Source organism: Haemorhous mexicanus, chromosome 17 (genome assembly GCF_027477595.1).
Source record: "Haemorhous mexicanus isolate bHaeMex1 chromosome 17, bHaeMex1.pri, whole genome shotgun sequence".
Lineage (NCBI taxonomy): Eukaryota > Metazoa > Chordata > Aves > Passeriformes > Fringillidae > Haemorhous > Haemorhous mexicanus.
Window position 1 is genome coordinate 7,367,196 of NC_082357.1, and position 16,283 is coordinate 7,383,478.

Here is a 16,283-nt window from a genome sequence, read left to right on the forward strand (position 1 = left end):
GGAATCTCTATGCAGCAGTTGGATAAAATCCATGTTCTGGTTTACAAGTGCATTGCCATATAAACAGAAAAACATGTGCTAAAGAAATATAACAACACAGGTAAACAAAATACTTACAGTAGCACATGGACACAGATTTCTTCGTTCAACATGCCTAAATCTGATGTGATTTTTAAGTAATATTTGCTATTTCTCTACTTTTTTTTTTGTTGATTGGGGGATTGGTTATTTCCCAGTAGTTAAATGCCAACACTCATTAGATGATTCATGACTTGGAAAACAGTGTCTTCTTTCCTTATACCACACAGTGTTTTGCTGACAGAGTCCCTCTATGCACATTTAATGGATAAATATTTCAAAGCAATGGTGTTGCTCCCCAGGTTTTCCAGCCTTTCTTTAGGCTGATGAGTGAAGCTGGAAGGGGCTGGACCCAAACCCCCCGGGTCACTGCAGGGCTCCCACAGGCACAGCCCCAGCCAGGGGACATGAGCAGGGCTGGGCCAGGGAGGCTGGAATGCTGGGGTTCAGCTGTGGCTCAGGGGACACAGCTCCTACAGGGACACTGAGAAAGGGCACAGCACGTCCTCCCTTGGTGCCAGACACCTCTCTCTCCTGTCTGCCTCATCAGGCAGGGTGCAGGAGGAGGGACAATCCTGAGCAGGAGGGTGAGCAGCAGCAGAGCTGTGCCAGGGCTGTAAGAGCTCCTCAAAGATGTAAGCTAGGCAAGTAAAGGGTTACTTGAGCCATCCCTTCTGTCCTGCAGGTAAAACAAGTCTGTTTCTTTACCAGTGCAGCTTAACACCAAACAATTCTATAATACAATTCTGATTAACAATTCCCTACCAAGAAAACAGTGATTCATTCATGTAACTAAAACATGAGTTGATCTTGTCCACATTCTCTGCACTCCTGCTTGTAGGGTGATAGAATATAAGAAACTAAAGATGGTGTAGAAAGTAATCTCACCCCTAAGGAGTTGCAGCTGGGCCAATTATCAAAGATGAGGAGCAGGCCTGACTTTACCAGGCCACAGCTGTAAGCAATGAGAAGAAGAGTGCTATAAAAGTGTGGGGTGGTTGGGTGAGAAGGGAGCTGGAGTCAGTTGGCTGCTTTGTGAGGAAGGAAGAGGCAGTGCTCTGAGGAGCTGCCCAGGAGAAAACACCAAGAAGGTATGAAACTTTTGTGATAAGGAGACAACAGTATGGAACCCCTGCAATAAGATGACAGCACCTGCTTTATTGTATTTACTGAATAGCACTCCCTGGTGCTTACAAAATCTACCAGAGGTGAGGTATATACACTCATCAGTATGCTAAAGGTGCAAAGCACAGAATAGGGGAAAGTGTTAGGGATGCTGTTACTTGTCTTTTTACAAACAAACCAAGTTTAATGCAGCCCAGGAGCTGCCTTTCAGAGCAGCTGCAGCCTCCTGCTCTACTAATTCTCCTTCCAGAGGAACTGGATTTAAGAACAGTTATTCAGTAAGAGCTGAAAAGGAAGGAGTTGTTCTTCAGTTATATTAAACATGGAAACCTGTTCAGTTATTCTTACCATAAACTAGCCTTCATCAGCATGCACATCATTTGAACCTGTTAAGCTTTAATCCCAACAGCACAGGAACTAAAATTAAAAACTTTTTTCCCTTTTTTTTTTCTTCTTAAAGGGAAAACCACAGAAAATATTTAAAATCCAACATATGCCTGCTGATATCAATCTAGAGATTCTTTAAAAATTGGGGCATTATAAAAGAATTGCACCTATATATGCTCTATTTTTTAAAATATGGATTTTTTTAAGAATAAATTCTCTACATGGGATATTTCTAAATATCCCCATTACTCAGAATATAGGTATGAAGCCTTTGGTGAATGAAAAATGTTCTTTGAATAAGGACTAAAGATCAGATAAGAGCCCAAACACCTTGGATATTACCTTATTTCTACACGTCAGGTTTGTTTTCATACGGCTTTTATACTGCTTTTTATCCTCTTGTATCTCAGTTTTGTGACTCTACTCACTTCTAGTATCTCTCAAATCTCAGTAAAATGAGAGGAAGCCCAATTCTGTCTTCGTTTAATTACTGCTTACAGACTCCATAGTCCTCCCATTCAAGAGGTTTTGGCTGAGTCTTGTTCAAAGCCACAGCCCCAGGTGAATCAGAGGGGAGGGTGAGGAGGGCTCAGGTGTGGGGCTCCCTCAGTCTGTAGCAGTTTAGGGAAGGTTAAAGTCAGAGAAGCAGCTCTCATCAAAATTCACCTCTGGTGGGGTATTTCCTTATTTTGCATTTGTTTTTACTTTAGTAGTTTAGTACTGCCCCACCTGTGCCAAAACAATATCTATCTTTCCAAGTGGGTTCTAAATTTTACGCTTGTATTTAATTCTGAAAAGTCTAGAAAACTATAGCACTTCTTGTACTGGTTGTTTGGGATTTATAGGACACTGGAAAAGTCTTTTTAACATAAGCATATTAACTGTGCTCTTAATGTGTAGAAAACCAGTTTGAGGAATGCCTGGTATCAGGACTTGCTCAAGACTTGACTTGGTGTCTTGGGAAAGATGCATGCAGCAGCAAAGTAAAACTTTCCAGATAGGGAGAGGAGATAAGGAAGGGCCACTTCTGAAACCAAAGAAAAACAGTAAAGTAGGTACAGTCTGGAGCATGCTGTTGCAAGAATTAAAAGTATGACTATGATTTCTTTAAAGTCTAGTTGTAAGTACTGTTGTTATGATGAGCGCAGAGAACTCTCAGGAATTAAAACTCCATTAAAAATTCAAAACCTCCAATGTCAATATCTGTTGTTTGATAAAACACAAAACAGTGATTAAAGTATGATTGATAACATGCAACTTCAAAAGTCTGTTGCCTGAAGATGGAAAAAGCAGTGAGCACCCAGTCAATGGCATTACCTCCTGGGGCAGCTGTGGTATTGATTTCCAGCCATCAGTCAAAGTGTGGAAAGCAAAGCCAAAGCATCTGTTATCATTATTCTTCCTGAACCTCTAGATCATAGTTAGTCTGTCAACTCCAGGGTACACTCCAAAGTTGCATATTTTAGTAGACACTCTTCAATTATCAAACTGTACCAATAGTTTTATTTTCTATCAGTCATTTTTGTTTTCTTTAATTGTGAGAAACCTGATCAGCAGGTGTCTCCAGCTCATCTCTTTTTCACCAGCCCACTGAGAGTATAAATTAACTCCTGGGTGAAGTGTAACAAAGTGTAACAGAATTTTAAGTTTGGTTTGGTTTTCTTCTTCAAGAACAAAGTTACCTTCAGTAAACAAAAGAATTCTTGACAAAAGACCCTTTGTGTTTTTATTTTGGCACATGGGGGGGATGCCTAAGTTAGCAATTAAATCCTTAAGGATACTGTGCTGGATAAATGTGCCTCTCCAAAGAAATGCAATGAGACAACTTGTGTGCACTACAGTCAGCTGCAGCCAGCATTCCTTTCAGGAGCCTTGATTAATATGCCACTGGATCCTGGTAAGATTAATGAACTGTGAAGGATACGTGGACGCTCTCTTCATTTCAAAGAAAGAGTGTGAAGAATTTAAATAAGTATAACAATTAGATGGGCTACTTTATGAGGATCTGATTGACTGTTTCTACCTTTATGAAGCCTAGGGGACTTTTACTTGCTTTAGGAGAGGTTTTTGAGCATGCAGTTTTTAAGCAGTAGTTATGCTGGTCAAAGCCAACAACAAGCTATTATTCCAACAAGCAATTCAACTTATGCCACATGAGCTGAATAGATTTGTATCAGCAACCAGGTATTAGTACAACTTTTTTGGGGTACTCTGAAAAGACTAATTTATTGTAATGTGACTTCTCTGGGAGCTGCTACGTAACAGGAGTAAACCAGAAGGGTAAATGGAAAAAGCTCCTGAAGGTCAAAGGAAATTTAACAAAAGGTCTGGATGCAGCAGTAGATTTTTCTGTTACATAACAATCATAAAGAAAATTTTAATGTCTGTCAATGAATTGTAGGTCTCATACCAAGTTTGTTTTCACCTGCAATTTTTGGCTTAAGTATTTTTTTGCCATTGGAATCTTCCACAGTGTGATCTTGAGTAACTACAGTCAAAATACCACTGTCAACCTGAGAGAATTAAGTTCATTCAATTACTAGGAATTTCAATTGTTTCCAGTGCTTGTGACAAAATATTATAGCCTTGATGAGTTTAAAGTAGTGCATACATTCATGTGCTACTGGTCACAAACATTTTAAACTAATATTTACTTCTTTAAACAAAATCTTCTTTCTGTTGCTTTTGCATTTGCTGTACTACCTTACCCCTCTCTGTAGGCCTGCTGTACATTTTGAATTTTGTAGGCTATACAAGACTAAAGCATGACAAGGAACCTGGAGACTAAAATGATGGTTCTCTCTAGGATCAGTTGTATGAAATTGACCAATAAGCAGAAATTTCTCATCTCTGCAATAATTATTTACTGTTCCACATGAGCTGACCAGGTTTAGTTGTCATTAGAAAAGCTTTCATACCTGAAAAAGCAGCAGATGCTGATAGGGCTTTATCTCTTTTAGGGCTTTATCAGGTAGAAAGCTTATCAGGTTAGGGGTTGAGGATGTTGAGTTACTTACTCTGAATGGGAGGGGGGGGTCACACACAGATATATTTACTATCAGAGTATGGGAAAACCAGTCCATAAGATTTTCTCCCTAAAAGCCCAAGTAAAAATTTTGGTCCATGGACATAGTTAATCCAGCTCATTGCCAAAATTGTAGAACAAACTTCTGGGCAAATCTAATTTCTGCCGGTTTTGACAGGTTCAGTCGTTCCTGAGTGAGGCAACTGATCAAATATCACAAACAGCTGAAGGGGAGGGAGCCCCCTGGAACCAGGAAGAAAGCTTTTCCTTGTTCATCAGAGCTTAAATCTCCAGCAATCAATTCAAAATGGCTAAAGTAGTTTTAAACTTATCAGTTCTTTAAAAATTATTACGTTTTAGCTGCATATGGTGATCATTAAACACAAAGCAAAGGCCACAGTCAGGAGAAAGGTTTAAGGTCACCAAGAACAAGACCATAACCAAAGGCCTTTAGATTAAAAATTGAATATGTTTGTAATTTCCTTTTCCTGACAATCAGCAACATAAAATCATGGAGCCATGACATAAAACTTTAAAGTTTGAGGAAACACCTGTCCTGAATTACCTTATATATTTAAAGGCTGGCTTTCTACATAGCGGTGTCAATGTGTGTCACAGAGCAAATACTTTCTCTGGTCAAAAAGCTGAAAGGAGGAAAAGTGGTTTTATCAAGCTTTGAACAGAGTGGGACTTTCTTTCCTAGGATATTCTGACAAACTTTTTTTATCTTTGCTAACTTTGTAAAAATCATGGTATTAAAGAGATCTCAGTTGTCAAATTGGAAATATTTGCTTTGCACTGTTTCAGGTGAGTTTGCCAGAACCAGCCTTTTTCCCCTCAGGCTGGTGGAACCCCTGGGCCATTTTTTTGCTGTCATCTACAATGTATTTAGTGAAATAACATGTGTCACTTAGTCATTCCTATGAGCAGTGTATGATGGTTCAGAGGTAGATAAACCTGGGGAATTATTGTATTTGATGCAAACCCACCAGACTTACATTTTCTTTCTATTGTTCTGTGCATTAATATGTATTAATTGTCACATAAAGCCGTCAGTGAAAGTTTGACCCTTGGAAAAACCAAGGCAAAATTCTTGCTGGCTTCAGCAGAGCTGGGTTTCAGGCAAAGTGAGTAGAAATCCAATCCAGTGGCAATGCTGATACCCTAAGGACTGATCTGGAATAGTGTGAAGAACTCCAAATGGTTCTGTCTAAAAAAAAAAATCTGCTTTCTTTTCTTTGTCTGTCCCACAGTATGTTCTTTGTTATCATCTGTGAATCACCAAACATCTTTTGTGACGTTTATATGGCAGAGTTAGAAATAACTCTAACGCTTGCACGTTAAACAGAAGGTGATTTACAAAGTGCTGCTCAGTCTGACAGCTGTTACTACAGCACAGTCAGAGTAGATTACTTGCAAGTTTATTTTAATTATAGATAGGCCTACACTGAAATACTACAGTCACCTATCCTGTACCAGGACTGCAAAATAGTGGTAAATAATAGAATGAGCTCTGTTTGCCTGTGTAAAAGACAGAGCCTTCACAAAGGTAACTTCTGTTCAAACATCAAATTGTCACCTGGCTCTTCTTAGCAGATTTCTGATCCAGGGAATTCAATGCATCAAAACACTGTAAATTGCATAAAGCCCTTGAATCACCTGCATGTTTCAAAATAAGAACATTATGTGATATGGATCACAACCCTGATCATCAATAATGACAGTTATGGGACCATGTTTTGAACTGTCTGAATTCTGATCTCTAGAACTTCCTTCCTTACAGTAAATACTGGAACTTTTGTGGCAGTCAGAAAAAGTTACATTGTTCTTTCATGAATATGTAATTGTAATAACCTATCAGAGTAAGTACTTCAAAAATAGTAATGAAAGACAACTTCAATATATGCACTGTAATACTTGTACTCTGTGTTTCCTAAAATGGGTCACAGGGAGAGAATCTCTGGTTCAATATTAAATGGTAAATGTGGATAGAAGGTGCTTCACTTCTCTGAGGGGATGTGACCTTCTAACTGAAAATTACTCCAGAGTAGTTTCAGATACTATTTTCAGCGACTCTGTATTTGGACACATTTTGTCATGAAGTGATTCTTACACCTGAATAGCATAGTGAGGGTTACATGTGTGTTCTGATTCAAACTTCGAGCTACAGTAGCCTAACTTGTACATATGAATGTTCTTTTGGAAATTTGTGTCAGTCTCTCCACATCCCTGTGGCCCATCAGGGCTGATTTGTTAATCGTATGCTCTCTGCTGCTTTGTAGGAATGGTCATTATAAATCACATTCTGCCCCAATGTAGATACAGATGGAATCAATTAATTACTGCTTGCCTGCTCTGAGAATGATCATCAATACAATACAGCTGAGCAACACTAATCTCTAGTAACATATGGAGCCATTAACACAAACTGTATCTTGGTGCCCAGGGGAGGCCAAAGTTTTGGAATCCTTTGAGGAAGGTGGCCTCCCTGAGCTGCCTGCAGTCACAGCCAGATGATAAAAAAGCCAGGAACCAGAATGGGATCTTCAGCAGAGCTTATGTTACTTATTCCTTTTATGGAGAGCTAAATGGGATTTGGTGATATAAAGTAACTGCCAAACTTGGGTTTTGGTGAAAACAAATAATTTCACCGAAGGAAGAAGCAAATTCCAGAATCAGCAGATGAAACAGAGAGCCTGCTAAAAGCCTAGGCATGATCTTGGATGGTTGAACAAAACATTGAAGGTGCAAAAGGTTGGGTTTTTCACTCTAGATTTGCCTAATAAAAGATATAGTTTAGAATTATAAACTCTGATTAACCTCTGGGGTTCTTGAGATCAAAACTGGAGATCAATACAGCAGACAAATCCTGCTGGATCCAGGTATCTCCAGATGAAAGGAATACACACCAACACAAATCTGCTCAGAAAGACAGTTTTCATGCACTCTTTTGAGGGTTTACTGCTCCTTGCAGAGAGTTGTAACTCTTTATGTATAGAAAGGCAGCTGTTTGCAGTAAGGTAGCAATAGAAACCTCAGTAAAAACACTTCTGCTACCAAACTGGCAGTCAAGCCTGATCCCGAGCCTGAGGGAAAGATGCATCTCAAAGTTGAAGGGCTTGCTTTTGAAAGCCAAGCTAAAAGTAGTCCTTTGTATTTTAGACCCTCTTCTTAAACAAAGGTAAATCCTTATTATGTCTAATATTTAGAAAAACCTAAAACAAGTAATTTTTCATTAAAAGGGTGGGAATTTTCAAACATTAGTCACATTTTCAAGTGCTTGCAAAGTAACTTCATAGAATGCAATATGGATTTTTGAAAGCAACCTTATTTTCATATTTCTTTTCAGGATCTGTAGCTAAATCTTATTTTTGGTACTAGAAGATTTATTTTCACCTGAAAAGGGTAGTACAGAAGACCTGAGATCTGTATTGTTCTCTTGACTATGAATTTTATTTCACAAGGCATCTTTTTTTTTACAGCTCACCATTTTATTTCCTTAGAAACTTCTCTGACACCAGTCTCTTCACGAGGAAAAACAGGAATTTTCTGTCACTCAGAAGAGAAAGGGGTAAGGAAAGATCTATTTTAATTCATAAATGGAAGGTTGGATGAATCTTTCTTGGAAAAAGAATTCCAGTTTAGGTCTACCTTTAACAAGGAACTTCAAACACACAGCTAACATGAAGTGTTGGCGTCAGGCCATTGGAATGAAAGTAATCATGAAGACCTCATAATGATGGAAATGTGCATCTACCTCACACAATGTGTACTAAAGAATTATTATATTCTAATATTTCAGTGATTTTGGTAAAAACATTCAAATATGTAATTCAAATAATCAGAAAATTTTCATACATGTATATTTGTTTTTCAAACATGCAGTCCTGAAAAGGTGGAAGACTTTTCCACACATCTCATCACTACACACCTCTGTCTGTAATTCTCAAAAATAACTGAATCTTCATAAACCCACTTAGATGATTTTCTTCTTTTCCATGAAAGCAGTTGCATCCAGCTTTGCAGGCAGAATTCTAGATGCTTGGTATGAAGGCTGAGATTTGTTTAAGCCGTTTCCTTGTTGGTTTATGTTATGCCAATAAATGTATGAAAAAGAGCAAGATTCATTCATAAAGGGAGTCATAAAAGGGGAGGTTAAACCTCCCACCTTATATTTTATTTTAATTTGTTTCATTTTAATATTTTTGCCTTTAAAATATTTAGAAGGTTCAACAATTAATTTTTAAAGTGTTAAAATAAAAGTGTGTGTGTGGTAGGGGGACCTTTCTGTAGTAGACAAAGGCTCATGGACTACACAGCATCTTGGCAGGGAGGGCTTGATTTGTGTCTGGACAGTTTGTGTGCCACGGGGGAAGGGGTCCAGCTGTAGCTGCCTCTAGAGGTCCCTGATGCACTGACCCTACACTGGCCACCAGCACAAGCCAGCAGCTAATGCCATCTCAGTGACAATTTTTCTTTTTCCCACCAAATTCCAGATTAAGAGGAGTTTTGTCCTGGTGAGTTACAGCTACTCCAGTAGGTTAAGATCAGGCACTGCCTGCCACCTCTGTTTGTGTTGCCTTTAAATTGATCTATGTTCAGAAGTTCAAAGAAAATTTGGGAGATACTAACAGGCAGGCAGGAGATGGAGAAAGTATTTAATTTCAAGATCTGATTGGGGTTTAAGCTGCTTTTTCCCCTCTCACTCTACATGATCAATTCTTTTCAGGCTTTCCTTCATGCTAAAGGATGGCATCTATTAACTGATGTAATGCAAGCATTTGCATGCAAGGGATTGATTTAGTCCTGGTCAAACCTTGTGAAATGCTGAGCACCAAAAGCCAATGCAAAGAAAGGATGGCACTTTCAGGCCTACTCCTGTATGTTTTTCCAAGCAATTCCTTCTGCTTTTCATGTTAACTCAGTGGTGTATTTCACTCTCAATTGAGGGAAATTCTTTGCTATGGGGAAAAAAAAAAAAAAAAAGATTGTATCTATTGGTACATCAGTAATGGCATCTACATCTTTGTTTGTTTTAGGGATTTTTTTTCTCTTTAAGACCTATCTTGGCCCAAGGCTGGTAACTTGAAAATTTACTGACATATTTTCTTTCAACAACTTGAACTCAGAATTTGGAACTGCTTCCAAGTACAGGTGTTTCCAAGTACTTTATAAAAGAATTTCGAGCTCTGTTTGGCACTCAAGAAATGTAGAGGGAATTTTTGTCTTTTTAAATACATAACAATAATGGACTGTTTGCTCATAATTACAGTGACAAGGTCATCAGAATCTGAAAGAAAGTCATATACTGACTGTGCTCTCCTGTCTCCACACTTAAAACTTGTTATTTCAAATTTAGAATGTTCTATATAATTCTTTGAGAAACCTCTACATCTCTGAAAATACCAGAAGAGATTTTTAAGCCATGTAAGACCTTGAACTGCTTGCAAATCTAATGCAGTATTGGATTATCTCGTTTGTCTCCCTTTTGCTGATTGGAAAGAATCATTTGTCCCTGAATGCCAAGGACAGTTCTGCAAAATTGGCTGCACAAATGAACCAATAACCCCAACGTGTATAAGAAAAGAATAGAGAAAAAAATGGTTCTCTGACAGAGAGACAGGAAGAGGAAAAAAGATTATATTTTTCCTCAGATACTGTCGCTGACATTTTCAAGAAACTGATACTTAAAGAGTAAAAGCAAAAAATGTTGCCTTGAAAATGAAATAAAAGCTATTTAAATGCCAATCCTTAGTGCTTCAGAGGCTGGATGGCTGACCTTGAGAGAGGCTGTGCTGCAGCACCGGGATGGGAGCAGGGAATAATGGAGCAGGATGGAGGAAGCACCCACAGTGCTGTGGACTGACTTGTCCTGAGCCAGCCCCAGGGGGCAGTGGGAGCCACACAACCTTCTGGTGTTGGTAGAATAATCTGCCTGCACCAGCTGCTCCCAAACAGAGCCTGTGCTGGCCCTGGCCCTGGTGTTTGGACCCCTGTGTGTCTGTGCCCTGAGACACCATTTACCACGGTTAGAAAAAATTTCCACACAACATTTTGAAGAGATGAAAATTTATATGTTGTGAAAATCTGCTTGGACTTCCTTTCTGCTCAAGTGTGACTCTTCTGGTCACAGCTGGCACAGAGCTGGCGTGGGCAGCAGCACCAACCTCATGTCTTAGCATGGCTTGGGGGACAGCACAGGCCACCCACTGCCCCACCTGCAGCTTGGATCGTGCCCCTCTGGCTGGGATGTGAGAATATTGAGCTGGGTGGGTGTGGGTTTGGCCATCCCACTGACCTCAAGGCAGAAAATTATTCTTAGTTCATTCCATTTACTGGTAGAGTTGCAGGTTTAGGGGTTTTGTCTATGCTGAAAAGTTTTGCTTTCCTATTTGGCAGCTTGCCTGCATTATTCTGCTTCACTTTCTCTGCCACTGTAAACCACAGTGAAATCCTGTATATCAGTTCTTGGTCTACACACTGTCTTTTAGAAACCTGAAAATTGAGCTCTCTGTGCAAAATTCTGCTGCACATTGAGAACAATCCCTCTGTAACACAGGCAGGGTGGTGCTCCCTGCTCCACTGGTGTGCCAGGAGAGCACCACAACAAATCTGGGGCATAGCTTCAAGTCTTACAATCCTTGAGACAAAGGACTGAAACTTGCATTCAGTGCCCAGGAGAAGCTCCAGTGAAAAGAGTTTCATTCTTGAGCTTAGAGGAAAAAATTGGCTGCAAGTCTAAGAGCTAAGGTGTGGAGAATATCTTCCTTGGGCGCCAGCTTCCCCATTTGAATCAGAATCTTCTGCAGAGCTGAGATTTCTGGATATGGTTTCATGGTGTCAAAAAGAAAAGGAAATCCAGGATGAGAAAAGTAAAAGAACCCAAATAATATTTCTGGAATGGTCCATTGAATGATCATGTAGGAAAGCTGGGTTTTAATGAAGTATGGCTGCTCAATATTTTGTTAAGAGCCATTATATGCATTCATAAATCTGTCACAAATTGCTTCTCCTTAATTTAATTTGTCAATTAAATTATTTATGCTTTTTATTTACCATTGGAAAAAGCAAGGGGAAAATAGATTATATTTAAAAATTCAATTTAAAAAAGCAGTCAAGTGCTTAGTTTTGAAGTTTCTTGCTTTTATTTTTGAGGAATAGTATTTTGGTAGTTTTAATTTAATTGATAAATTCCAGAACTATCCTAAAACTACATCAAGCTGTCTTCATTTCTTGACATAAGTGAAGGGGAAAGAATTAACTTCCAGTCTGTGTATTGATTCTTTGGTCTGAAAACAACAGATTAATATTTCATATTATCTAGTTTATGTTATAATTAAGACTGATATGCTAATTGGTCTGCTTCAAATCCTCTTCTAAAGTGTCTCATAAATCCTGCTTACTTTCCTTTCCCAATACTGATAGGAAAAAATAATTACATTTACAAAGCAATCTATCTGAATCCACCACTCAAGACACATTTAATAAAAGACAGGAAATCTATGGGCAGAACATGACTTTCTTTATAAGCTGTTATGTTCTTGTTTCCTCCTAGACATGCACAAAGGAAGTGCAATGCCCAAAGGTTGGATGAAATTTAGCTTTTACCAGATGATCCAGCTTGTGAACCAAATTACCTCCAAATTAGCTTTGTTTGCCAAGCTATAGCTTCCCCTCTCTCATTAATGCCAAATTTCGAAGGTGAGGCAGGAGCTGAGACTCCCCCAACCTGTAGGATCCTCATGTCCTTTGCAATGAACAAACTCCTCTGGGGTATCTGCAGCATGAGCAGAGCCCAAAGGGTTCCATGTCCTAAAGCCAGGCAGTGTTCCAGCCAGGGAGGTCACTGAGAATCACCAGGTATGGCTGATTGTAACCAGTTAGCAAAGGCTGCCTGTGACTTTGAAGCATTTACCTCAAAATAACCTAATCAGACAAGACACTGGCTGAAAGCCACAGGGAGCTCACTGAATATATTTTACTAACACAATTAAATACTTGTGAATTTTACAGTATGTCAAATATATGCACCCTACACTGGAAACATGCCTCCTCCAATTTTTCCTTTGTAGGAAATTTCTGTCACAAAACATTTTATTCAGAACTTAAAGTATTCTACAGAGGTTTTTTTCACCACAAGAAAATCTGCTGAACTTGAATATATTTCTGTCACCTTTAATCTTTGTATAATATTGTTTAGACCATTTACATTTCCCATTTTGTTGTTAAAACTATCATTCAAAATAGACAGTTTTTATTTATTATGAAGAGATGTGATCATCTAGCTAATAGATCCTTATATACTCCAGAAAGCAGAATTCCTGTGGTTTTGCATAGGGTTGTAGAAGTGACTGTGGAATGAGATGGCTGGCAGGACACCAAGGCAGCACTTTTCCTCTTGATTCTCTCATCTGTAGAGTTCTGTTTTCATTTTTCACCCAGAATTCCTTCATTCAGGCAGTCCCCTTGTAAATTTTAAGAATCCTTTGCCCTACTGTGGCCACTTTGCAAATGGCAATAACTAATTTTGTCTCTGCTGTCAGGTGGGAAGTATACATAGTGTTTAGCCTTGTTCCTGAGGAAAAAGTGAAAAATTTTTACATCTATGGTGTGTAAGCTCTGTTTGTCAGTTTTTCCTGCACCGCTTTAATTGCAGCTTCAATTGTGTAAAAACAACAGAGCTCTTATTCTGAGCACTGTAGGGAGACTTGATTTTTTTCATGAGGCTGCAGTAAGAATACATTTCTATTTTGAAATAGGATATGTAGATATTTCTTTAAGTATAAGGATTATGCTATTTGCGTATTTGAAGAACACATGAAGGGTCACTTAGACATCCATACTGTAATGAACTAAATCAACACTTTGTGTTTCTGGCATAGGAGAGGGATTCATTTGAAAAAGAGTTTCTTGGCACTGTGTTAGACAAATAGCACTTTAAAAAATTGCCAGATGTCAAAAGTACAAAAAGTAAAAGTAAGTTATTACACTTAAACTACATTATGATATTTGGATATGTTGCTTTACATTTAAAATAGCCAATAATATGCAATTATCTAAAGCTGTCTAGTGGAATGCAGAGCCTAATTCTACAAGAGGAATTCTTGTTATGAAGGCAACCTGAGTTCTCAGTAGGTATAAGGATACCACTGGACATGTAATTTCTAAAATGCTGGGAGACTTGATGGTTCCACCACTTTAACTCCATCTATACACAAATACACATCTGGCAATTCACCCAGTGAGGTTCCTAGAGACACAGGCAAATATTGTCTAACAAAAAGAGATTTACTCTGTCATCCTAGATTTTCACATCTGTGGAAGTCAAGTAGGAAGTCAAGTCTACAGTATGTCCAACTCATGCTGAAAGAACACAGGTGCAAGCACAGAGCAGTAAATTGCACTATGACTTCAACAGATCTTAAAGGCATCAGACCTGCTAAGCAGAATGTCCACCTCTACTCTTCCCCTGAGGTTTTCCAAGACAGTTCCTTCCATTCCTAAAGTGGAATGGGGATGAAGTCAGAGGGAGCTGGGGTATGGGTGCGCCTCATTCTTCACCACTTTATGTAGTGGCTTGAATAAGTGAAGCTTCACTATAAAAGTGTAAAAAAACCTCCAAAGTCAGCAAATCAAACTATGCAAGTAAAATGAGTATAGCAAATAAATAATAGATGTTAATTGTTTGGAATTTTTCCCATCTAAAAGTTAAAAATGTAAAGCACTGATTTTTCAAAAGATTCCCTTCTTTTGGTTTTATCATTTTGTGACAGTAATAACCAACCTTATCTCCTCACACATGGTTGAGAATATCAGGTGAATATAAATCAAAACCTCCCTGCAAGGCCTGAGTTCCAGAGAAGTTCACATTCAGCTTTGATCCAAACCCTGGAGATAAATCTCACTTCCACAGAGGATTATTTTTGGTCTGAGTTTACAGAGAGCTGCTCACATTGTTAACATATGCAGTAGGTATCTAGGCAAAAAGAGAGACTCCCAGTTTCTAGAAGTCCAAATATCAGTACTGATGTGGTATCAGTTAATTAATTAAATTGGAATTATCCTGAAAGACTTAATAGAAATACTTGAACACCAGCAAGTGTTCAGTACAGAAGCAGAGAGACCTGTCCTGCAGTATGTGAGGCATTGTAAGCTCTCGGATGTGCTGTTGTCTGGCAAATAGACTTTCAGATATTCCAGCTGCTAAGAATTATTTAGGAAAAAGTAATCTTCATATCCTTGCCTTCTGTTCTAGAATTATAGGAAGCCACTGCATATTCAATGCATATGAATCAGAGGACTGGATGTTTTGGTTTATTAAATAAAATTAATGGTCAGCTGACTATAATTAATGAATCAATTATTTTATTTTAGTCTACTGGAATTTTGAAATGCCAGCTCCTGAAAGTAGACTTTAGGAAATGATTTGTTGACTATTATCTATTGATAGAACTGAAATTGAATAAGGCCAGAACAATTCTACACAATAAGGTTTTCTGTGTAACGTGGAATTCTCACAACAGTTGCTGACAGATATTCTGAACACTCCAATGTGCACAGCCTCAGGTTCCCTGTCAGGTTAAAACTGCATTAGGCTCATTTGGGGGTTACTGTGCTGTTTGTTTGTTGGTTCAGGGGATTTTCCTAGCTAAGGGCAGTGGGACCTGGCATCACTGAGGAGTTCCTGACTTGTACATCAGGAGGGTTCTGAGTCAGCACTGATTGCACAGCACCCCCAGTACCCCAAAAGGAGCATCAGGAGCTCCTCAGGCTGTGCTCAGCACCACTGCAGTCTCTCCCCTCTTTGCCTGGGACTGCTTTGGGCTGGCAGGTGGTCCTGCTGTAGTGAGAGGAGGCAGCTTAGGGGGCACTGCAGGACTGCTGCAGCTGGCACAAAGCCTCAGCCTTGCCTCGTACTACAGAGCTCCAGGAGGAAGGGAGTCCATAAAGGCCAGAGCCACCTGTCCTCTGCTGTTCTTAACCACAGACAGGGAAATCTGCACCATATTCCTTAAAAAACCATTTCTACTAGTGCCATGGCAGGTTTGCATTCAAAGTGCATTTCATTTCAGATTAAGTGGTACAGACTTTAATGATTTACTTCAAAAGAGTTTGCAGAATATAAACATTAGTGCATTAATTAATAGAAATCATAATACAATGCAAATACAATTAGTTTAAGGCCAATCTATGTTTAATGACATAGCAGTTATCAAAGCTCAATTACTCTAATTAGAATTTTATTCACTGAGGCACATTTAATTCAATAAGTGTTTGCTCAGCACTTTACAGAATGAGTTCCAAAGAGTAAAAGTGATTTACGTTGAGTTTTTTTACTGAGTTTCCTATTTACATATCCTCAGAAAATAAATGAGACATTATCTATCTGCCTTTTAATAAAATACTCAATAATTTTTGCACACTAGTAGCGAAATACCTCCATTATAACAGTCTGGGAAATTAATTGACTCATGGTTATCTTTTATATTTGATAAAATGCTGTTTCTGTCTCTCTTCAGTCAGGGAGATGTTTCTCACTACAAACCTCTCTGTAGCTTTTATATACTCAAAGCCACTGACATGTAGTACTAAAGTACTTTCAACTTACTAGGAATTTATTCTGTGTTAGATTCAATTTTTTTCCTTTTTATTGAATGCGAGTGAAACA

At 38.7% G+C, this 16,283-nt stretch overlaps 2 protein-coding genes across 17 annotated transcripts in view; one reads left to right on the plus strand and one right to left on the minus strand.

Moving 5' to 3' along the window:
* CPPED1 (calcineurin like phosphoesterase domain containing 1) overlaps positions 1 to 16,283 on the plus strand; it is a 439,059-nt gene that overhangs the window by 331,670 nt on the left and 91,106 nt on the right. For all 16 annotated transcript variants that reach the window (XM_059862184.1, XM_059862194.1, XM_059862182.1 and 13 more), the window contains one exon: positions 8,098 to 8,186. The gene's annotated coding sequence lies outside the window, so the exon portion shown is untranslated. The remainder of the gene's footprint in view (positions 1 to 8,097; positions 8,187 to 16,283) is intronic.
* The window catches only part of SHISA9 (shisa family member 9), a 175,136-nt gene that overhangs the window by 124,841 nt on the left and 34,012 nt on the right, over positions 1 to 16,283 (minus strand). The window lies entirely within an intron of this gene.